Here is a 25122-nt window from a genome sequence, read left to right as displayed (position 1 = left end):
TGGCACATACCTCAATTTTATCAAAGCCATCTATGAAAAACCCACCGCAAATATCATTCTCAATGGAGGAAAAACTGAAAGCTTTTCCGCTAAGGTCAGAAACATGGCAGGGATGTCCATTATCACCACTGCTATTCAACATAGTACTAGAAGTCCTAGCCTCAGCAATCAGACAACAAAAGGAAATTAAAGGCATCCAAATTGGTAAAGAAGAAGTCAAACTATCACTCTTTGCAGATGATATGATACTATATGTGGAAAATCCAAAAGACCCCACTCCAAAACTGCTAGAACTTGTACAGGAATTCAGTAAAGTGTCAGGATATAAAATCAATGCACAGAAATCAGTTGTTTCTCTACACCAACAACAAGACAGAAGAAAGAGAAATTAATGAGTCAATCCCATTTACAACTGCACCCCAAACTATAAGATACCTAGGAATAAACCTAACCAAAGACTCTAAGAATCTGTACTCGAAAACTATAAAGTACTCATGAAAGAAATTGAGGAAGACACAAAGAAATGGAAAAATGTTCCATGCTCATGGATTGGAAGAACAAATATTGTGAAAATGTCTATGCTACCTAAAGCAATCTACACATTTAATGCAATTCCCATCAAAATACCATCCATTTTTTTTTTTCAAATAAATGGAACAAATAATCCTAAAATTTATATGGAACCAGAAAAGACCTCAAATAGCCAAAGGAATATTGAAAAAGATGGGGCGCCTGGGTGGCTCAGTGGGTTAAGCCGCTGCCTTCAGCTCGGGTCATGATCTCAGGGTCCTGGGATCGAGTCCCGCATTGGGCTCTCTGCTCAGCAGGGGGCCTGCTTCCCTTCCTCTCTCTCTGCCTGCCTCTCTGCCTGCTTGTGATCTCTGTCTGTCAAATAAATAAATAAATAATCTTTAAAAAAAAAAGAAAAGAAAAGAAAGCCAACGTTGGTGGCATCACAATTCCGGACTTCAAGCTCTATTACAAAGCTGTCATCATCAAGACAGCATGGTACTGGCACAAAAACAGACACATAGATCAATGGAACAGAATAAAGAGCCCAGAAATAGACCCTCAACTCTATGGTCAACTAATCTTCGACAAAGCAAGAAAGAATGTCCAATGGAAAAAAGACAGCCTCTTCAATAAATGGTGTTGGGAAAATTGGACAGCCACATGCAGAAAAATGAAATTGGACCATTTCCTTACACCATACACGAAAATTGACTCAAAATGGATGAAGGACCTCAATGTGAGAAAGGAATCCATCAAAATCCTTGAGGAGAACACAGGCAGCAACCCTTTGACCTCAGCCACAGCAACATCTTCCTGGGAACATCGCCAAAGGCAAAGGAAGCAAGGGCAAAGATGAACTATTGGGATTTCATCAAGATCAAAAACTTTTGCACAGCAAAGGAAACAGTTGACAAAACCAAAAGACAACTGACAGAATGGGAGAAGATATTTGCAAATGACATATCAGATAAAGGGCTAGTGTCCAAAATCTATAAAGAACTTAGCAAACTCAACACCCAAAGAACAAATAATCCAATCAAGAAATGGGCAGAAGACATGAACAGACATTTCTGCAAAAAAGACATCCAGATGGCCAACAGACACATGAAAAAATGCTCCATGTCCCTCGGCATCAGGGAACTACAAATCAAAACCACAATGAGACATCACCTCACACTAGTCAGAATGGCTAAAATTAACAAGTCAGGAAATGACAGTTGCTGGTGAGGATGCAGAGAAAGGGGAACCCTCCTACACTGTTGGTGGGAATGCAAGCTGGTGCAACCACTCTGGAGAACAGCATGGAGGTTCCTCAAAATAGAACTACCCTATGACCCAGCAATTGCACTACTGGGTATTTACCCTAAAGATACAAACATAGTGATCCGAAGGGGCACGTGCACATAAATGTTTATAACAGCAATGACTACCATAGCCAATCTATGGAAACCTAGATGTCCATCAACAGATGAATGGATAAAGAAGATGTGGTATATATACACAATGGAATACTATGCAGCTATGAAAATAAATGAAATCTTGCCATTTGCGATGACGTGGATGGAACTAGAGGATATCATGCTTAGCGAAATAAGTCAATCGGAGAAAGACAACTATCATATGATCTCCCTGATATGAGGAAGTGGAGATGCAACATGGGGGGTTAAGGGGGTAGGAGAAGAATAAATGAAACAAGATGGGATTAGGAGAGAGACAAACCGTAAGTGACTCTTAATCTCACAAACTGAGGGTTTCTGGGGGGAGGGGTGTTGAAAGAGGGGGTGTGGGGTTATGGACATTGGGGAGGGTATGTGCTATGGTGAGTGCTGTGAAGTGTGTAAACCTGGTGATTCACAGACCTGTACCCCTGGGGATAAAAATATATTATATGTTTATAAAAAATAAAAAAATTTTTAAAAAAGAAAAATAGAAAAAATAAATAAAATTAAATTAAAAACACAAGAAACAACAAGTGTTCAGAAGGTTGTAGAGAAAAAGGAGCCCTTATATATATTATATTTTTAGTAAGAATGCAAATTGGTGCAGCAACTGTGGAAAACAGTATGGAATCTCCTCAAAAAATTAAATATAGAGGGGTGCCCAGGTGGCTCAGTTGGTTAAGCATCTGCCTTCAGCTCAGGTCATGATCCCTGGATAGAGCCCCACATGAAGCTGCTTGCTCAGCAGAGTCTGCTTCTCTCTCTCCCTCTGCCTGCCTCTTCCCCTGCTCTCTTCCCTCTTCCCACGCTCTCTCTCTCTCGCTGTCAAGTAAATAAGTAAAAATCTTTTTAAAATTTTTTAAAAATTAAAAAGAGAATTACCATATCATCCAGTAATTCCAATTACTCCCCAAAACAAAAACACTAATTTGAAAAGTTATCTGCATCCTCTTGCTTACTGTAGCATTATTTGTAATAGTCAAATTATGGAAGCAACTCAAGTTCCATTAATGGGTAAATGGAAAAAGAAGAGGTTGTGTGTATATGTATAACGGAATACTACTCGGCCATAAAAAAATGAAATCTTACCATTTGCAACAACATGAATGGATGTAGAGGATATAACACTAAGTGAAATAAGTCAGAGAAAGGCAAGTACCATATGCTCTCATTCATATGTAGAATTTAAGAACAAAATGAAGAGAGGGAAACAAGAACAACAAAAAAAAATCCCACCCAGATTCTTAAATATAGAGAGCAAACCGGTGGTTGTCAGGGGGCAGTTGGGGAGGATGGGCACAATAGGTGAAGGGGATTAAGAATACACTTCTCGTGGGGCACCTGGGTGGCTCAGTGGGTTAAACCCTCTGCCTTTGGCTCAGGTCATGATCCCAAGCCCCACATCGGGCTCTCTGCTCAGCAGCAAGCCTGCTTCCTCCTCTCTCTCTCTGCCTTATTGTGATCTCTGTCAGATAAATAAATTTTAAAATCTTTAAAAAAAAAAAAAAAAAAAGAATACACTTCTCGGACACCTTGGTGGCTTCAGTGGGTTAAAGCCTCTGCCTTTGACTCAGGTCATGATCTCAGGGTCCTGGGACGGAGCCCTGCATTGGGCTCTCTGCTCAGCAGGGAGCCTGCTCCCCACCCCCTCTGCCTGCCTCTCTGCCTGTTTGTGATCTCTGTCTGTCAAATAAATAAATAAAATCTTTGGAAAAAAAACAAAAAAAGAATACATTTCTCATCATGAGCACTGGGAAAAAAAAATTAAAAAAAGAAACGTCACATCCACCTCACACATGCTCAGAGTAGTGTCCCCTCAGAGAGCGAGACTGGGAACTGACAGGGAAGGTGCTCCTGGGGAACTGTGGGTCCGGTGAAGGAGAGCTGTTCTGGGAATGTGTAAGGCGGCAACTGAACCACTGTCCTGCCAACTCGGGGCTCTTAGCTGCTACTGACAAAAATCTCAACTCAGACCCAAAGGGAATGTCCTCGTTTGGGGAATGACTGGGGCCAGCTAGAATGTCTGGAATATCCTCAGGACCCTTCCCCCTTATGTCCTACTGCTCTCTGCATCTTAGCTTCATTCTGGCCAATTTTAAGAGGGATTCCCCTATTGGGGGGCAGCGGCAGAGCCCCAATTTAACATTTTCCAAGCTTGGCAATCTCAATAGAAGAGACCTTATTTCTACCACCATCTGTGTACCAGACCCTGCGCATGTGGACAGCCTATGCCCAGGGGATGGCCAAGGCCCGAATCCCATGCCCACATGTGGCCAAAGAGAGGGGCTGGCACTACCAAGAGGAGGTGAAAGGAAGACTGTGCTGGTCAAAGCAGGGGCGCCATGGTTCTCCATCCCAGTGTGCCTGCTGCGCAGTGTTGCTCTAAGCCCCAGACCCCAGCCAACACTAGGCATGGCAAGAAGGATGGTGTTTAAGCAAAAATGACTCTGCTACTTGTTGAAGCAGTAAGGAAGTCTTCACTGAAGACTGCTGCAATGAGGGAGAGAGATTGGGCTCCACTCCAAAACCAGCAAAACCAGTGGAACTTATAGGCAAGGAGCCAGGTAAAGGGTCAGTGTATGAAAAATTCCCAAGAGGGGACATGAAGGGTAAGGGATTCTTGCTGAACTGATCCAATAAAATACTTGCTATAGGCAGGCCAAGCAGTTGGACATCAAGGGTAGAAAATGAGAACTTCATCAGGTATCAAGGGTGGGTATTATCTCTAAACTGACTTAGTGGAGACTCAGCAAGTGTGGACACAGAAGTCCACCGTGAAGGCCTAGAAAGAAGAGGGTCCCAATTAACATTTGGTAAAGTTTTCTTTGTCTGAAAATTTGTCAGATTTTCAGAAATGTCAAAATTTGTCAAATTTTCAGAAAAATTTTCTTTGTCAGAAAAGCTGCCCAAACAGGGGTTTAGGGACAGGAAGGCCCACTAGAGGGCTTTTGGTCAACACTGTTATAGTCATTAAATGCCAAGATACGGTCTCTGGATGAGACCTCCCTCACAGAAGCCTTAGGGCCGGGTTGTCCATGTCGGGATGGATATAGGGGAGGAAAAATAATTTCCCTCTACCTTTCTTGATTGTGTGGAAGACCCCCCTGTACTAAGAGACAGACTATCCAGAGGAAAACAAACAGAAGTTTTAGTAATGTATACCTCATACATACACAGGAGATATCCAGGAAAACTGAGTAAAACTCCCTGAAATGCCCACACCATCACTTAAATACCATTGATGAAGTTCTAGAACCTAGGTGAGGTTCGGTGGGCTGAGGTCTGGAGCCGATGACCAAGAAAGAATTCTTGAGACATCTTTGGTGCAAAATGGTGGTTTATTAAAGCACGGGGACAGGACCCGTGGGCAGTAAGAGCTGCTGCCTTGGGTTGTGAGGGATGGCAGGTCATATACCTTGCGGTTGGGGGAAGGTGAGGGAAAGGGAGGTTTCAATGGAACTTTCATAGGTTAAAGAGGGACTACAAGGTGCCAGGAGGAGGCCTTGCTCTTGTGGCTTGATCTATGTTGTCTTTAGGCCAGCCATTAACATCAAGATAGTTGAGAGATTCTTGGTGGGGTGTTATGATCCTGCTATCATTTACATTCCTTTCTACCTCAGCCTCCTCCAGCTTTGTTTATGATGGGGAGGGAGACATTAGGGCTTGAGGAACTGAGAGTTATTTGCCTCTGGAAATTTGTGCTATTGATAAGGTAACCTCCCTGTTTGTAGATCTCCAGGACATTTGTAGAGCAAGGGATTCCTGTCTTGCAGGATTGTGATCTCTGCAAGTTAGCTATTTGTTTATCGTCTATGGCAGTCAGGGGTGTTGGGTCCGTTATCAAAGGAATGAGACTGAGACAAAGTTACGGAAAGCCTTATTCTATGCCAAGCATTAGAAGTTAGGCTGACCCGCCAGGGAAATGAGGCTGAGACAAAGTGAACGTTATGTAAAGCTTTATTCTATGCCAAGCATTAGAAGTCAGACTGACCGGCTAGGGCCACCTCCGAAGAGAGCGACGCCCCTTGGTCTTACAGGCTAGTTTTTAAAGGGCACAATTGCAGACATCTGCATGCATATGTGGCTTTGGCTGATTGGATGTCTCCTACCTGTGTGTTTTAGTAACGGTTACCAATGGTCTTGTTTTAGGTATATGTTTTAGTAATAGTTACCTGGAATTGGCCTTGTTTTAGATGTGTGTTTTAGTAACAGTTACCTTGTTTTAGGTGTTGTGTTTTAGTAACAGTTACCTGGAACCGAGAGCAGTACCTTTTCTAGACAACAAAATGTCTACCTAGGCAACATGGAGTCACTATGGCTAAGTAGGCCCAGACAGGCCCTAGGAAGTTAACATGTTTTAACGTGGAATCGACCCCAACAGGGGTGCCTGAGGAATGCTACACATATTACGGAGGGGAGCAGGAGGAGAGGGGGTGCAAGGTGCCAGCTTTTGCTTTGTCTTCAGCCAGCCTCCTGCTCCCTCATCACCATCTTCACCCGAAGACAAAAGAAGGATATTGGTAGGAAGGGAGGGAAGTCATGGGAGGTTAGCAGGAAAAATCCAGTAAACGTGGACCAGGCTGTTATGAAGCTTTAAGTTAGGAGCTGTGACAGGGGTTGAGGTGGGAAACAAAAGCAAAAGAAAAATTACATTTCCTTACCACTTACGGCCCATTGACAAGTCCTTGAAACAGGCAGAGTGACATTTTTCTAGGAGCTCAGCTGCCTTGATGTTAATACTCTGCTAAGGGCAAAAGGCAATCTTACCCCGACCCCCAGGATCCTGTGAGTCTACTTTAACATATAAAAAACTCCTTTGGAAACTTCCTTTGTCTCCATTCCCTGCCAAGATATATGTTAGCAATCCTCCCAAGCTTATGACCCACCAATATACATTTGAAGGATTTCACGACTAAGGTTTTATTAAACAGGAATAAATGAGCTTTTCTCAACAACAGCTAGCCCTCTCAAGGTCCCTGGAAACCTTGCTTCCAAAATACTTCGAGGTTTGGGCTAGCCCTAACCCCCTCCCGACTTGAAAGTATATAATGGGCCACTTCTCATGACCCCCATACAGCTCTTTCTGCCCACGGGTCCTGTTCCTGTGCTTTAATAAAACCACCTTTTTGTTCCAACGTCTCCAGAATTCTTTCGTGGCTGTTGGCTTCAAACCCTAACATCTTTCCTACATCAGGGGTTCCTAGTGATTTAGTCATCTTTCTCTTGTTGGTACAAAGAGGGAGCCAGTGTGACAAATGGAGATTTCCTTATAAATGTAAATTTCCCTACCCGAAAGAGTAAATTCTACTGTTTTCAGAACTTCTCCTGCTGCCCCTCAAAAATAATCAGTTCAAAACAGTGCTTATGCCAAAGAGGCATACTTTGGAGTGGCATATTCCGCTACCCTTCGGGGACAACCTCTAAAAGTATAAGATATTCAAAACACAGGCAAAAGATTACTGCATGCCCCTCTAAACACGTGGAAGACCATGGTCTGACAAGCTGAAGGGTCATTTGTTGTTCTAGAGAAACAGAGCCTGGTTTGACGTGCTGTTACCATACTATCAGCTACGGATCAGACTGTGACATTAGATACTGACTTAAAGAGATCAATACTTCGTAAATGGGTTTTGTCTGGTGGTGGTGGTTATCTTGCCTGGTGGACATCAGCCCGGCCTGTGTCCAGCAATGCCAGCTCTGCATCCCTTCTTTCACTGGTTTCCTTTTACACCGCTCACCGCTTAGGCAACAGCCTTGACCCAGCGTTTGTCCACAGTGCTTATGTAAATCCTTGGACAAAGCTGTAACAACGGTCCCTTCCTAAACATCTGAGCATTCCGCTTTCAGAAAGGTTGAGACATTGTCAACCCGTGGGGTGCCGCGGGGATTTTCTGGGTCCCCACAGGTAACAGTCTCAGCAAGGGCAATGGGAGCGTTCTATTTGCATATCTCACACTTCCTCGGTTTAGAAACTTATTGATTCAAATATGCAAAAAAGCCTGGGGCAGGGACTGAGTAGGTGTGAAAGACAGCCTGATGGCTCTGCTTAGCATCAATTAGCATTTCAAAAAGTGTCAAGTTGCTGGAAGACTTTTTTTTAATTGCTTCTAATAGGAGGTTCAAGAGGGACCGGGGAGTTACCCTGCAAAAAGAAGTCTCCAAAGAGAAAAATGGGAGGGGTGGGGGGGGTAGGGGGGTGACGGATAGGGTGAGATGGCAGATAGGGTGAAGCTTCCGCTAGAAGTACAAAGGGCACTTATGGGGGATGGGGGGGGGGTGGCTTGGAATCCTTAACGCTTGCTTCTCTCACAGAACTTCTAGAGTTTTCCATTCAGTGGTGCTTCGGCCCCAGGGTAGCCAATTTTCCTTTAACATCCATGTTGGAAATGCAGAGACAGTGCTAAACACTAAGAAAAAAACATGGCTTTTCTGTTCCTCTGCTGTCACTTTATTGTATTTTTTTTTTATAAAGGAAATAGAGCCATCACCATAACATCACTCTCTTCCCATTACTGAGGATATTTTCCCTTTGAGCAGCTGAGGGTAGGAGGGGGCTGGAGCTCAGGAGCTGCTAGGACTTACCCAGTGTGGAAATAAACCAACAGGCTTCCAGAATGAGACCAGGCAGAGGCTATTTACTGAGAGCTTCCAAGGGCAAGGGAATCAGCCACCATCCCTGGTGTTTGGCGGAGACTCAACAGCAGGCAAGGGAGTGGGAAAGCTTAGAGTGGAAAATAGCGGAAGGCTTCCGGAAGGCTCTAATTGGAGGCTGCTGGCCTGGGGAAGCTGGGGAAGCTGACCAACTGGAAGTGGGGCAACCCATGGGACTGGTTTGGGGCGCTCATTTGTTTTTCTCTGGTTGCTCCTGAGTTGGGGTGGGGGGCGGGGACGTGATAAAGCAAGGGAAGCCACAGTCATGGCTCAAGGGCTCGTCCTTCTGGACCGACTGCTGCAGAAGTTGTGAGTCAGAGCGGCAATGCCATACATGGTCTGGCCATCCTCTGTCTGTACACTCTGCCTCTCACCAGGGTTATACTTATCGTAAACACTAAGATCAGGCAGAGGAAGTGACGTGTCCATGGGTTGAGGTAAGAGCTCCTGCCAATCTGGGGCACAAACAGCAACCAGTTCGGGAAGCCCTATTGATGAACCTGAAACAGCACTCCGAGGAACCCCGGTCTCCTGTCCTGCTGTCACCAGGAGGATGGGCTCCTTGGGCTGGCTGTCAGTGGCACTCAGCCAAGCTGGGTTGTCACGGGTGCAATCCCAGGGTTTGAGGGTGCACCGACTGCCACAGTGCCTCTCCAGTGCTTCTGCATCAACTGGCATCTGAATGCTTCCTATGGGGTCCTCTTCCCCAAGTAAGGAGGTAACGCTGGCTCTGTGGTCAGGGCCAGGAATGCGCATGGCATGCTGTGAGCAGGGGACCAGGAGTGGGCACCCACCACGGCCGGGAAGCCCCTCCTCTGGATGGTCCGCTGACCCCGCCGAGAGGAAGCCAGAGCCCGAGCAAGGTCCAGTGATGAAGGACAGATCAATCAGTGGGAGAAGTGAACCACGGAGAGCTAGAGAACCAGAGTAAGTGATGTCACCACAGTTCACTGAACAGAATTCTATTTTGTGCTTGGCTCAGGCTGCTCAGAGCGACATGACAGCGAATGCAGGAAGTGCCCTGAGCTGTGGCGGTCACAGCCGTCAGGAGGGGCGGGCTGCCCAAAAGGAGCCTTGGTCCCGTCTTATTCTTTTCTCCAAGCTGAGAAACTCTATGGCTTACATCGTGCTCAAAGTTGTTATGTTTGGCAGAAATATCTTTGCTCTTTACCTTCTTCCCCAAAGCCCTTGAGGCTATGTGCCCCACCTGGAGCCGAGTGTGAGATCAGTGGAGGCCCCTTCCAGAAACGCGGCCCTGGGTGGCATCTGTCAGCTCTTCACTTGAAGGATACCCCAACCTTGAGACTCAGTGGAAAGAACTTTGGATTTAGTGTCAGGAGTTGACCTGGGTATGGAGTGACCCCGGTACAGGCACTTAGACACTCGGTATTTATTTTAGCACCTCCCAAGATTAGGGATGTGATCCCTGTCTGAGTCAGGTTGTGCTCACATTCTTTTTTACCACAATGTGAGAGAAAGCCGGGACTCTGACGGACAGAGAGCAACAAGGGGTTTCCATCTCTTATTGCCTTATGTCTATTCCTTTGACCTATGAAAGGCAAATCCTATAAAATCCACATATTACCCACATGTAACTTCCTCTGAGTGTGAGATTCTACACATGACCAAATACCCTGGCATCTGGTTGGGTTTACCCATCTTTGAGAGCAAAAGAACATAGAGGGCTACCACCGAGGTTGTATTTTTGCAAGGGGCAAGAGATCTTGACTGAGTTCTGTCTCTTTCTTCAGGACAGAAATTCTGGGTTAAAGGTGATATCTCACATCTCACGTGAGTCCCAGGGAGACACGCTTCCCCCGTCTTGACTACCCACATCTTTCAACAAGCAAGCAGCAGAACTTTAAACAAGGATGGGAAATTAACAAGCAATTTGCAAAACTGCGTGTACTTTTCCTGGTACTTATCCTGAAAAGGAATGTATCAATCATTGTACAGTTGCTTAAGGAAAAGATACTTTTTCTATTCATTTAATCTGCTGCCAATGAACAAAAATCTCAAGCTTTGCGCAGTGGCAGTATCGTAGCCAATGAGGTTTATCCAAGGCGCAATTATTGCTAATTGAGAAAGAAAAATCTCCAGCACCCAAAAGGAGACTTCCCTCCAAGATTCCCCAAAATAGTACCAGAGTTTCTTTACCAGTCAAATATTACACCAGCTTGGTCTGTGTTTGCTTCCCAGAGACAGTCATGGCTGGCAAAAATATATCCTTGTGATTAAAAGAATTCTATTTCTTGCAGACAGGGTATGTATGTTGACTGAGAAAACACTAGGTTCTTGCTCAGGTTTGGGGTGAGAGGAAAGAAGCCTAGGAATAAAAGATCCAACATTTTCTTCTAACCAGAAGTGAGCTTCTGATCTTACCAAAGAAGCAAAAGCGGCCCACGGAGCCTGCTGGGGATGGGGTGATGGATGAGGTATACGCTAGCTCCTCAGCATCCCTGCAGGATCACCCCACTCCTGCCCGAGAGCTCACAGCATCTGCTCCAAGCTGACCCCACTAGGCACAGCCAGCCAGACAAGGAACTTGGTCAGGGTCACTCTCTGACCCTGAGATTGTGGTCATGGTTCATCTTGGTTGACACTACAGATGGTTATTCCAGGAAAGAACATTGGGGGACCCATCTTTAAAATAGATGTGGAGGCAGAAGTATCCGGCTGTCCCCACATCCTAGAAGTATTTCTAGTGGTCACGCAAGGACCCTGCCAGCCCATGTGGGCTGTTCTTTGTGACTTGGAAGAAGGCCAAAAGGATCAGAGCGTTGGCCTGCTTGTACTGCTGCTAAGTAGGAGGGCATAGCCTCGATGTGGCTGCTAGTGCAAACACACATCCCAGAAGCTCTCCTTGCTCTGACAAATCTGATAAGCCACAATTCAATAGGGACAGATGTGCAGTTCTGTGGGAGCTCAAGTGTAAGCAGAATCCCCATCAAAGAAAATCAAAAGTTTAACTTCTTTTCTACACTTTGATTAGAGTCTTGGTGGATTTATGCAGATTCTTGGGGCTGAGCCAAATATAAGAAATTACCGAGCCCAACGAGTCACTGTACCATTAAGAACATAGGCCCAGAGAGATTACAACCTAACTAAGACCCGCAGTTCAGTGTCCTCCCAACCCGAATGGAAGTGATACTGGTGTAAGCACAAGCGTTTTGGTGCCATGTCAGGAATCAGTATAGAGCGGTGGTTAAGAACACAAGGTTTCAGGACAAGTTCTGACAGTCACATGCTGTGATATTTTGCACAAGTGATTTAACCTCTCTATTTCCTCATTTGAAAATGGGGTAATGGGATGCCTGGGTGGCTCAGTTGGTTAAGCGCTACCTTCAGCTCAGGTCATGATCCTGGTGTCCTGGGATCGAGTCCCACATCAGGCTCCTTGCTCAGCAGGGAGCCTGCTTCTCTCTCTGTCTTCCTGCCACTCTGTCTGCCTGTGCTCGCGCTCTCTCTCTCTGACAAATAAATAAATAAAATCTTTAAAAAAAAAAAAAAGAAAGAAAGAAAATGGGGTAAAAGTCAATGATGGCTCACAGCGAATTTTCAATGAATGTTAGATATTATTGGCATGCATGTATATATATATTTGTATAAGCAATTTTTAAAAAGATTTTTAAAATTTATTTGACAGAGAAAGACACAGTGAGAGAGGGAACACAAGCAAGGGGAGTGTAAGAGGGAGAAGCAGGCTTCTCACTGAGCAGGGAGCCCGATGCAGGGCTCAATCCCAGGACCCTGGGATCATGACTTGAGGGGAAGGCAGACACTTTACTGACTGAGCCACCCAGGCACAACTTGCATAAGCAATTTAACTTGTTTCCTCATCTGAAAATGGGGTAAACAGTGTGTGTGTGTGTGTGTGTGTGTGTGTGTACACACATGTACTGTTTCAAAATACATACACAATTACAGGATAAAAAGGATGAAGTACCTGACTCAGAAAAAAGTCCATCTGAAAAATACCACAGGTCTCAGCTAAATGGGAGTTCAACAGGAGCTAAGGATTTGAGTTGGCAGCTAAACAAGCTAATGACACTCCAGGCTCCATTACAATTATCAAGAGAGGAAATAGCCTCAATTTTCTGAGTTAATCAGACCATGTTTAGACCATTGGTCCCAGTTTTAAGTCACAATGGCTATCACCAAGCTGATAGCCAGGGCAGTAGAAAATCTGGAGACCTGATCCCAGAAGGAAAAATTAAGGCAATTGGGCATACTTAGCCAGGAGAATACTTCATGCCAGGGGTAGGATATCTAAAGTCTATCATGAGGATGACAACAACTCAAACAATAAAACCAGGACAACAGATGGAAATTAAAGGGATGAATATTTCACCTCAGTATAAAGATGAAATTTCAGCCACCACAGTTGCTTATAAAGACATGGTTTTCCCTGCTACATAGAAGTTTCTCAGCCCTGTGTTTGAGCAGTAAATAGCTACTATAAAATGGTTCCCACATTTAATAGTTGGAAATAACAGCTACTGTTATTATCTCTAATACTTATGACAACTTTATAGGGGAAGGCCTATTGTCTTCATTTTACAGTTGGGACAAACTGAGACTCAAACTGGTAATTTAGCAGGGCCAAGGCCATACATCTAATAATTATATGAACCAAGATTCAAATTCAGATCTGACTCCAAATTGAGTGTTCATTCCATTATACCCTGATGCTGACCTTCCAGCTTCATTCCTAACTGTCCAGCCTATTTCTACCTGATTGGTCAAAATTAAAAGCCAAGTAGCAAATTCCTCCATTGCTTTATCTACCTTGAATCAAAGCTGCTAAAGTTTGGGGGTGACTGGATGGCTCAGTCAGTTCAATGTCTGACTCTTGATTTCGGCTCAGGCCATGATCTCAGGGTCTGGGATCAAGCCCCATGTTGGGCTCCGCACTCAGTAGGGAGAGACTCTGCTTTTCTCCCTCTCCTTCCACACCTCTCCCCTCTCTCACTCTCTTCCTCTCTCTCTCTCAAATAAATAAATAAATTTTTAAAAAGATCTTATTTATTTATTTGACAGAGAGAGATTACAAGGAGGCAGAGAGGCAGGCAGAGAGAGAAGGGGAAGCAAGCTCCCCGCTGAGCAGAGAGCCTGATATGGGGCTCGCTGGGATCACGACCTGAGCTGAAGGCAGAGGCTTTAACCCACTGAGCCACCCAGGCACCCCATAAATAAATGATTTTTTTTTTAAGCTGCTTAAGTTTTTTTGAAAGAACTCCTAGGGTCCCTAGAAAGGAAAACGCAAATAAACAAATATCCATTGAATTCCTGAATATAAGTACAGATTATACCTCAAATAGAAGACAAAATATATTCCTAAAAAACTGAAATGAACATAGGTCCAGATTAGCAATAGCCACCACTAAGAGTAAAATAAACATTCACTGTCTTTCCTGTTTGCACAAGTATCTTTCAGGTGCCTTCTGCTGACTGTTTGGGGCTCTAATTCCCACTTGGTGGTGGTAGGGGGGAGATGCCAGGACTTGTGCCAGTGTCAGAGAGTTCACCAGGGACAGCACACCAAGGGAAAGTTCTAAGGGTTGTGAGAGTGGAAAGTTCTTAGTGATCTAATAGTGATCACTTCTTATTTCATAGGGGAAGAAACTAAAGCCCAGAGCAGTAGAGGGACTCTATTCAGGGCCCAAGTAAGTTGGTATCAGAAACTGGGACAAGAATCATGGCCTTCACACACATCAGGGGGAACTATATTAAACCTATGGGGGCTAGGTCCCACCCCAGCGTTAACAAACATTTATGGACATTTTTAATGCTCCAAGAATAATTTACTGTGCATATATGATTAAACAATTATACTACAATTGCTTTTTTAATCTGTATTTTTGTCAATTTCTCATATTTCTTTTTGTATTTATTTTTATGAAAGATTCATTAAAATATAATTCACATGCCTCAGTTCACTCATTTGAAGTGTACAGTTCAAGGGCTTTTAGTATATTCATAGAGTTGCGCAACCATTACCACAATTAAATTTGAATATTCTTATCATCCCAAATCCCATGCCATTGTCAGTCATTCACCATTTTCCCTCAACCCCTCTAGCCCTAGGCAACCACTAATTTACTTTTCTGTCTCTATGGATTTGCCCATTCTGGATATTTCATATACACAGAATCATACAATATGTGGTCTTTAATGACTGGGTGTTTCACTTAATGTTTTCAAGTTTTATTCAAGTTGTAGCATGGATCAGTATTTCCCTTTCACTGTTAAATCATATTTGATTACATTGTTACACCATTTTTTTAATCTTTGCATCATTTGATGGATATTTGGGTTGTTTCCACTTCTTATTATGAATAATGTCACTATGAGCACTCATATAAAATCTTTGCGCAGTTTTTATTTCTCTTGGATATATACTCAGGAGTAAAACTGCTGATCATATGATCATCTATGATGTTTAACCTTTTAAGGAACCACCAAAATGTTTTCCAAAGCAACTGCACTATTTTATATTCTCCCACTGCCTTATGTGGGTTCCAAATTCTCTACATTTTCTCTACACCAACACTTGTAATTGTCTTTTGGATTATAACTATCCTATTGGATGTGTGGTTCATTGTGGTTTTCATTTGCTTTTGTTTGATGTATTGGGTTTTTTTTTTTCAGTACTTTAGAACTACTTTTAAACATACAGTGTTATATGATTACTATATCTTCTTATTGGTATGTAACTTTTCTCAATATGAAATAATACCTCTATCCCCAAGCATCCTTTTTGTTGTAAATTCTATTTTGCCTGCTATTAATATTGCTATATGTATTTTTTGTTAATACTTTCCTGGCATATACCTTCCTATACCATTTTGTTTTAGAGAATCTAATGTATAACACACAGCTGATTTATTTACTTATTTATTGTAACCACTGTGAATTTTTATAGAATATAGCCCACTAGGTGCCTGGGTGGCTCAGTGGGTTAAGCTTCTGCCTTCGGCTCAGGTCATGATCTCAGGGTCCTGGGAATGAGTCCGGCATAGGGCTCTCTGCTCAGCAGGGAGCCTGCTTCCCCCTCTCTCTCTGCCTGCCTCTCTGCCTACTTGTGATCTCTATCAGATAAATAAAATCTTTTTTTAAAAAAAATAATATAGCCCATTTATGTTTATTGTGATTAAAGTTTTAAATTTATGCTTTCAAATTTACTGGTTTTTTTTTTAGTATTTTTTTCCTCTGATGCCATTTTAAAGATTGACTGAATTTTTTACTTCATTTTCTTTAAGTGGTTTTCCTTAAGTATTTAAAACATATTTAAATATATATTTCTGTTAACTTCAGAAACTTAACAAGCTTTTCTCTCCCCGGACCCATCCCTGCTACTTCCCATACTATACTAACCTGGGATATCAATTCCAATAATAAGAACACTGCTAATAACAGCAATAGCAATAGCAACTAGTATTTACAAAGCAGCATACTCTATTCCACAACTTGGCTTAAAAGACTTAGAAGCATTAATTCTTCAAATCTTACCAATTTGTTTATGAGGTATACATAAGGTTATGTTACCCGCCAAAAGTAACACAACTAAACAGCAGAGCTTACACTAATGCTATTCATCAACATTTTTTTGAACTTTAAGTTTCACTGTTTTCTTTGATAAGCAAAATGGGTGAAAGGGAGTGGGAGTTATGGAATAAATAATGGAAATAAAAGGTACAGCATAGGGAATATAGCCAACGATACTGTAATAGCATTGTATGGTGACGGATGGTAGCTGTGCTGTGGTAAGCATGGCATAATGTATATAGATATTAAACACTATTTTGTACACCTGAAACAAATGTAACATTGTGTGTCAACTGTACTCAAGAAATTTAAAATAAAATCTTTGCCAATCCATTATGTCGGGAATTAGTATCTCAGAATAATTTTGACTTGCATCTCTCTAAGGTAGAGTGATTTTAAACATTGTGCATGTGAACTGGCTTTCCATATATTTTTATCCGTTTTTCTATTGAGATCTTAGGTTACTTCTCTGCAATTAACTCTTTCTCTGTAATATGTGTTTCAATATTTTCTCCCTCTTTTTCCCACCTTTTTTAAATGGGTTTTTTGTTTGTTTTTGCCATGCAAAGACTGAGGTTTTTAAAATATACTCAAATTAATTAACCTTTTCTTTCATTGTCCTGTATTTTGAGTGATAACTAAAAACTTTGTCTATATCCAGGTTATAGAGGCATTCACCTATACTTTCTTCTAAGAAATGTCTGATTTTGTTTTTATCTTTAGATCTCTGATCTCTTTGTAGCCTGTTCTTGAGTAGCCGATTCTTATTTGAGAGTTCATTGAACACAGGTTTGCTGAGTTCTTCTATATTTTAAACTGTTATTCTACAGCCTTGATACTTAAAGGACAATTTGGCTGGATATAAAATATTTGTTTCACACTTTTCTTTCCTTAAGTTTCTGTAATGACTTCCATTTTTGCCTTGTTTTGTATGTTGCTTCTGAGCAGTCTGATGCTAGCCTAATTCTCTTGCTTTTGTAAAGTCATTTAGTCTTTTGGCCTGGAGGCTCTGAGGATTTTTTTTTAATCTGTGAAATCTAATAGTTTTATTAAGATATTTTTTGAAATTGGGGAGCCTGGGTGGCTCAGTGGATTGGGTGTCTGCCTGTCATGATCCCAGGTGCTGGGATTGAGCCCTGAGTTGGGCTCCGTGCTCAGTGGGGAGGCTGCTTCTCCCTTTCTCCTGCTCTGCCTGCCACTCCCCCTGCTTGTGCACTTTGTTTCTCTCCATTAAGTGAATAAATAAAACCCCCAAAACACAAAACCAAGATATTTCTTGGAACCAGCCATTCTGGGTGAATTTTGGGGGGTTCTCAGTGGCAATATGTAGATTCAGGTTTGTTTGTTTTTAATTTTTTTTATTTCCAAAGTATTTTCTTGGATAGTTGTTTGGTTTTTTGTGTGTTGTTGCTGTTGTTTTAAGATTTTGTTTACTTATTTGGCAGAGAGAGAGAGCGCACAAGTGAGCACAAGCAGAGGGAGGGAGAAGCTGAGCAAGGAGCCTGATGTTGGGCTTGATCCCAGGACCTTGGGATCATGATCTGAGCTGAAGGCGGAGGCTTTAACAACTGAGCCAACCAGACACCCTTGGATTACAGTTTTAAACATTATTTCTATCCTCGTGTTTTATTATTTATTTGAGAGAGGAAGAGACAGTGAAAACGGGGAGGGGCAGAAGGAGAGGTAGACAAGCAGACTTCCTGCTGAGTCCGGAGCCTGACTTAGGGCTGATCTCAAGTTCCCATTATCATGACCTGAGCTGAAATTAAGAGTTGGGTGCTCAACCAACTGAGTCACCTAAGTGCCCCTCGTTCTATTGTACAATTTAAAAAAGTAGTTCTAATCTATTCCCTGAAGCAGAAATTGTTGAATATCTTTTGCTTGTCTTCTATCTCAATTACTTTCTCCACAATCGCTTTTACATCCTCTGTATCTCATTTTCATTTTATTTGGTTTCTGCCTTTCTTCAAGACCCATGATTAAACATTCGTTAGATCTCTCCTAGTTGTCTTGTTAGTCTTCATTCCTGAGATGATTTTGTCTTTTTCTTCCATTTCCTTGAGCCTAACCAATTTTATTTCATTTTTTTCTTTTATCTATTTTCGTTCCTTTTTTTTTTCCTTAAGAAAAAGTAGTTTTTCATATCTTAATATGTTTGTTTGAGGATTTTGATTCAGTATGATGTACTGTGTTTGTCTGTTTGTTTTTTGCTTCATGGTTGGTTTGGGAGGAAATGCTGACTCTTATTTTCTATGTTCTTCTAATAAAAGTTTTATATAGGTGATGATGACTGCGTTCATGTATTGATGGGGAGGGGCCGGTTTCTTTAGATTTCTATGTTGAGAGCACCTTCTTCTGTCAGTGTAGTGAAGTACATTTTTTTAAAAAGATTTTATTTATTTATTTGAGAAAGAGACAATGAGAGAGAGCATGAGCAAGGAGAAGCTCAGAGGGAGAAGCAGACTCCCCATGGAGCTGGGAGCCCGATGTGGGACTCGATCCGGGAACTCCAGGATCATGACCTGAGCCGAAGGCAGTCATCCAACCAACTGAGCCACCCAGGTGTTCCAAGAAATACATTTTTTTAATGGATTGCTTTTTTGTTATCGCGTGAGAGGAGCTTGCTTTCCTTTGAGTTCTTACTCTTTTCTCATAGGATTCTTTTTTTTTTTTCTTAAGATTTTATTTATTTGAGAGAGAATGAGAAAGATAGAGAGAGAGAGTGCGCATGAAAGGGAGAAGGATCAGAGGGAGAAGCAGACTCCCCGCTTAGCAGGGAGCCTGATTCAGGACTTGATCCCGGGACTCCAGGATTGCTAAAATGAGCCAAAGGCAATTGCCCAACCAACTGAGCCACATATGTGCCCTTCTTACAAGATTCTAGAAATCCTCTTGTTTCTCTCTTCATCTGACCACTCAGTTTACAAAGGATATCACTTTTACCCCCTTCTTCCCCAGAAGCCTTTCCCAGAATTCCATTTCAAATTCCACATACTTTTAAGTCACTTCCCTGTAGCCAGTGCTTTGATTTAGCAGAACTCATTTTCAGTATTTTTGTATTTAGGATAATATTTGTCTTCCTGGGGCACCTGGGTGGCTCAGTCATTAGGTTCCTGATCATGATCCCAGGGTCCTGGAATGGAGACCTGCCTTGGGCTCCCTGCTCAGCTGGAAGCCTGCTTCTCTGTTTCCCATTTCCTTGGCTTGTGTTCCCTCTTTCCCTGTGTCTCTCTCTGTCACAAAGATAGATAAAATCTTAAAAACAAAAACAAAAAACAAACAAAAAGACTTTTCATGGCATTTTCCCTGTTTTTTCAAGAATCAAAGACGAACTTTCAGTTACAAGATAAATAAATAAGAGGGATCTAAATGCAGCATGATAACTATAGTTAACACCACAATACTACTATATCAACAATAAAAAGAAATCCCAGTGCGGCCACTTTCATGATCTTATCTCTCCCCTCTGCTCACTCTTCTCTTGTAAATGAACAGAGAACATCAAGAAATCAAGAGTCTGATTCCAGCTGCATCTGAACGTTATCCTTATCTCTCCTCAGTCACTGTGGACATGGATCCCATAAAGTAACAGGAGAAAACATACTTAATTGCATGTTTTCCTAGGACTGCAATAGCAAATTACCACAAACTGGGTGGCTTAAACAACAGAATTTTCTTCTCTTCTATTCGTACAGGAAATAAGTCTCATAGGCTCTAGGAGAGAATCCATCTTTGTCTCTTTCAGCTTCTGATGGCTGCGGGCCTACCCTGCTTGTGCTCATTCCAGTCCAGTCTCAGCCTCGCTCCCCTTATGACCTTCTCTTCCCTGTGTCTGTATCACTGTATCTCAAAGGACCCCTTTCCTTTCTCTTCAAGGACATTGCTCTTTGGGTTCAGAGTCCACCCCAAATCCAGAATGATCTCCTATCAGGAGCCTTAACATAATAGTATTTGCAATGATTTTATTTCTAAATAAAGTCACACTTGCAGATATGGGGGTGGGGTGGGGGTAAGAACTTACTATATTCTCTTTGGGGGACATGATTCAACCCACTACACTGATCACAGAACCATTCACATGGATTAACCTATTTAGCTCCATAACAGCACAATGAACAGACACTATTAATTTACAAATTTACAAATGAGGAGATTGAAGTTCAGCTAGAGGCTAAGTCACTTGTCCAAGATTTCACATCTAGTAGCTTAAAGACTCAGACTCCAGACTCAGGCGGGCTGACTCCAGAGCCATCACTCTAAATCAATGCATTGTACCGCATTCTCTAAGAAGCAGACATTTTGGAACTGCCAGATTCAGGGGGAAATGGGACAGAGGACAGACAACGTCTCCTTCTGGAAACCATGGAGAAGAACACGTCAAAGGGGTAGGGAAGGAGGTGGGAAACGCCTTCCCTACTCTTCCTCCACTTCTTCCATTATTTCTCTAGACATTTTATGCCTGCTCCTGGACTCTGGGTCCCAAGTAACGTGTGCTGTCAACTTTGGGGGTCCACACATATTTTACATAGGCTTGCTTTTATTGTGAAGAGCTGATATTGATCTGGGAAAGGGTCTGCCACTCTTAGGATATGGTCGGCACATAAGGGAAACCTGTGATCACTTGGGAACTGAAGAGCAAACAGCGGGGTGCAGCTGGCTAGCATAAGAATTAGAGGTGGGTGCCATCAGGTTCTTAGGTGACAGAGGAACTCTCCCTCATGAGCTACTCAGCTTCTGTCTCCTTGTTCCATTTATTATTAATCACTACCCCCACTCCTTTGGGGTTGTAGCTCTCTCTGGCTTGCACGCCACTTTAGCTTGCCATGGCCTCCCCTCCCCCGGGGGCTCACTACCCTAACCAGAACCTTTGAGACAGCAAAGTGGGCAGCTACCTGACTGCGCAGGTGACAAGTGACACTCCAGCCCCTGAATGGTACCTGATGCTCATCTTAACCACTTCTGCAGAAAAGACCTAGGATGCTGCATGTATCAGTGAGGGTCCCAGAAGCTAAGAGATGACTGTTCAAAAAGGGATACTAAAGAGAGTTTATTTTTTATAAAGATTTTAATCCACTTATTTGTCAGAATGAGAGGAGTGAACAAAGCAGGGGGAGCTGCCGCAGAGGGAGAAGCAGGCTCCAGCTGAGCAAGGAGTCTGATGTGGGATCCCAGGACCCTGGGATCCTGACCTGAGCTGAAGGCAGACACCTAACCTACCGAGCCACCCAGCCATCTCCTAAAGAGAGTTTAAAGAATGGATTATTTCTAGAGGGGAGAGTAGGGTTAAGGGAACTGAAATGCAAGGATATGCATTAAGGGATATAAAGGGAACTTCTAAACTCCTAAGGCTCAAAGGGCAAGAAAAGGGAGCTGTTAACTAGAATCCAATGGAATCCACTGCCACAGAAGAAGGTGTGCTTGACGGGAGCTGGGTGGTCAGGCTGGACCAGGGGTGGAGAATAAGTACCTCCACTTCTTTCCTCTCCCATCCTCCAGTCTGCTGCTGGGTTCTCCCATGAGATGATCTAATCAGAAGCCAGAGGGTGAAAACACCCAGCTGCTACAGCCCCCGGAAGTCAGTCTTTGGGGGCACAGAATGGGGGTGTGGGGAGGGAGGGAATAAAATTCCCAGCCACTACCCACTGAAGTGGAAAACAAAGGCAAATGAAAAATTACATTTCCTAACTACTCACAGCCCACTGACAAGTCCTTGAACAGGCAGCGTGACATTCCTCTAGGAGCTCAGCTGCCTCGATGTTAATTCTTTCCTAAGGGTGAGAGGCAATCTTAGTCTGACCCCCAGGATCCTGTAAATCTACTCTAAAATATAAAAATTCCTTTGGAAGCTTTAAGAATCAGGCTGGCAATCATCCCCCAAGCATATGGCCCACCGATATACATCTGAAGTGTCTCATGACTAAGGTTTCATTAGACAGTAGTAAAAGACATTTCCCCCCACAACAGCTAGCCCCGTCAAGGTCCTGGAAACCTTGCTTCCAAAATTCCTTAGAGGCTTACATTATCCCTACCCCCTCCCAACTTGAAAGTATATAATGGGCCACTCCTCATGACCCCAGTGCAGCTTCCTGCCCACGGGTCCTGTCCCCGTGCTTTAATAAAACCACCTTTTTGCACTAAAGATGTCTCCAGAATTCCTTCTTGGTCGTCAGCTTCAAACCCTCACATCTTTCCTGTATCACCCACCTCTGCTTTACTCCTATTTCCAGCAGTTCTAGAAATAACTGGATTTGGTGAAGTTCTGTGCAGGGAAGGCACCCACAGAAGGTTCCTACCACTGCAGGCAGAACCCAGGGTGCTGAGAGCAAAGGAAGGAAGCGCCAAGAGAACAGGGGGGATAAGGGACAACAGGAAGGGAGAAAAGGCAGGGCTGGGAGGTAGCAGAGGAACCAAGTGGGGAAAACTCCCTGCTGTCAAACTACGACAAGCTACCCTCTGAGCCCCTGTTTAAAAATCGCTGCTCTGAGTTGTTTACCCACCTTGAGCACTTTCAACAGCCCCACATCTGTCGTTACTCTGGATGAGCTCACGGAGGCATCCATGTTGCTCCTGGGCCCATTCTCTCTTCTATTAAAGCGCTTTTTAATTGCCACATTTTCTGAGGCAGAGAAAGCCTAATCTGAATGCAGCTTTAAAAACTAACAGCAATCAGCAGAGATCCATCAATTAGCACTCGGCATTAAGCAATGCAGAATATTTTCCAAGGCTCCAAGGGCCTCTCCACACCTGAACATTCTACAAGGTTCATTCTCTCCTGTTTGAATAATATTCAGGCTCTTGAGTGACAGACAGTTTCTCCCAGCTGCCAAAAGAATAACCCATTTTCTACTGTAGCTCTTTTTTAACTCAAAGAGTACAGCTCCAACAAAGCTCTTTAACTCTGATACACACACTCTTTTTTTTTTTTTTTTTCTTTTAAAGGAAAAAAGTATCTGCTTCAAACCACTGATTACAATTTCTTATAACAATACTGCCCAGGAAGGTCAGTGGGTAACATGGGCTAAGATTTTCTTCTTGAAAATGCGGTGAGAGAGTTGATTCCCAGTTTCCGGTATAAATTTATGAGACCACTTATGTAGTTGAGAGAATTCCTGGCAGGAAAGTTACTTCATAATGATATATTTCTCGCAGAGTTATGCAGCTGTCAGATCTGGCAGCTCAGAAAGTTGTCATTTAGGGTTTGAATTTGGTGACATCTAACAATATTAGAATGACAACATCCAGACATTTCTGATGCATTTCATTTTTGCAGAATTTTTCCAATTTAATTACTGTTTATGAAGATAAAAGCAGTATGTGGTTACCACAAAACATAAAGAACAAGAGAAGCATTGTATGGTAAAGAGTTAAGGCAGCAGGCAGGGGCTGCTCAAACCTGCACCTGTCCAAGGTCGTCAGGACCTGCCCTTGGACCTCTAAGCCTTTGCAGTCCCCTACCTGATGAGACTCTCTTTGTGTACCTGAGGCCTTGGGCCACACCCGGTAGTTTTATGCTAATAATGTAATTTAGGGGGAAGAGCTGTTTTTGTATCTTGAGGCTTTGGGCCCTGCTGTCTATACCTCTTGACCCCCAGAGCGGGGAAGATACAACCCTGTGTGACGGACCCCTGGACAGTGAGGCTTGCTGAACCTCCCCAGTTATGAGCCTCCCTGGCTGGCAACACTTCTCATGTGTCGTCACACATTGTTGCTGAGCAAACTGAGGACTGTCTGTGTGACTCTGCAGGCTGAGGACCACTGAAAGCTTGTCCTGGTTTATCCTGGACTCTGTCCTGTGTGCCTTTTCCCTTTGCTGATTTTAATATGAGCATAAAAGCTTTTCTGAGTCCTGTGAGTCCTACTAGTGAATCATCGAGCATAATGGATGGTCTCTGGATCCTCAATGCAAATGTAAAAAATAAAATAAAAATTGTTGTCCTACTTCTAATGCCTTCTTTAAACACACACGTGCGTGCATGCGTGCACGCGCACGCGCGCGCGCACACACACACACACACACACACAGACTTTTTTCTATACACTCCAATGTTTTTTGTTAATGGAAAATAGATCATATTATATATACTCTCTTTAATAACTTTTTCTCAATATCATGTGAATACAATTTCCTATGCCTTTAGATATAGATATACTACATGTACAGCATTCTGTTGCAGAGGACTAATGGATTTATTTATTTATTTATTTATTTATTTTAAGATTTTACTTTTATTTATTTGAAAGGCAGAGATCACAAGTAGGCAGAGAGGCAGACAGAGAGAGTGAGTGGGGGAAGCAGGTTCCCGCTGAGCTGAGAGCCCGGGGTAGGGCTCGATCCCAGGACCCTGGGATCATGACCTGAGCCGAAGGCAGAAGCTTTAACTCACTGAGCCACCCAGGCGCCCCTGGATACATATATTTAATCAATCATCTACTGATAGACATTTGGGTTGTCTCTCTCTCTCTCTCTCTCAGTATTATCAACAATGCCACAATAAATATCTTTGTAGATAACCTCTCTGTAAACTTGTCTCAGTATTTGTGATTCTGGGACTTGTGATAAAAAGATTTAAGAATGGTGGTGACAATCACTTGATTAATGAGATGTGTTGAAACAGGTCATTTTCAGACCTCTATTCAGAAGATTCTTGGTATCTAAAATGACTGTAATTAGACAGAGTCGAAGAAATTCTCACCCAATAAATTCCTAAAAACCTGTATATGCAGTCAATCTGGAATTAATTTTTCAATTATACTCACCCTTAGGTCCTAAAATATGTAGTTTTCATTGGTGCTAAGCACTTAGCCAAGTGTTTTCCAGTGAGATTTATTATAATTCACTTTTCTAAAAGTTGTATATATACATATCTGGCCTAAAACCAAGAAGCTACATGATCAAGACTATTTGCCAGTAATTTCACTACCTGAAAGAACAAAACTTAACAATCTTTATGTAAAGCAACATAGTCCAGTA

Source organism: Mustela nivalis (genome assembly GCF_964662115.1).
Source record: "Mustela nivalis genome assembly, chromosome: 14".
NCBI classification, from domain to species: Eukaryota; Metazoa; Chordata; class Mammalia; order Carnivora; family Mustelidae; genus Mustela; species Mustela nivalis.
This window is presented reverse-complemented; position numbering follows the sequence as displayed.